This window comes from Solanum tuberosum, unplaced genomic scaffold (assembly GCF_000226075.1).
Source record: "Solanum tuberosum cultivar DM 1-3 516 R44 unplaced genomic scaffold, SolTub_3.0 scf00002, whole genome shotgun sequence".
Classification (NCBI taxonomy): domain Eukaryota; kingdom Viridiplantae; phylum Streptophyta; class Magnoliopsida; order Solanales; family Solanaceae; genus Solanum; species Solanum tuberosum.
The window spans coordinates 119,664-120,052 of record NW_006238928.1 but is presented as its reverse complement, the minus strand read 5'-3'; positions in this window follow the sequence as shown (position 1 = coordinate 120,052).

Here is a 389-nt window from a genome sequence, read left to right as displayed (position 1 = left end):
GGTAATGTATTGCAAACAAATGGCCAACATCTTATTAACTAGATTTAATCCCCTACTGCTCATAGATGTTGAGGAATTGACACAGACATACAACTATTATATATAATTGGCAATATATAGCCCAAATTAATTAGCAATTAATAGCCTAAAAGAAATAAAACCAACTTTTTATAGTTTTTTTCTTTTAATCATGTGCAACCAACCCGCATTAATTAAGGAGATGTGAGATTGTTTTTTCTTCCTTGTTTTTAACTCCTATAATTAAGGAAGTTAGCTTTTCAATTTCTTTAAATTCTCAAACTCAACTTTATTTAACTGTCTATTTAAAAAAATATATTAACGCAATTTACAGAAACATAAAGATATATTTGATTGTAATTTTATGAATT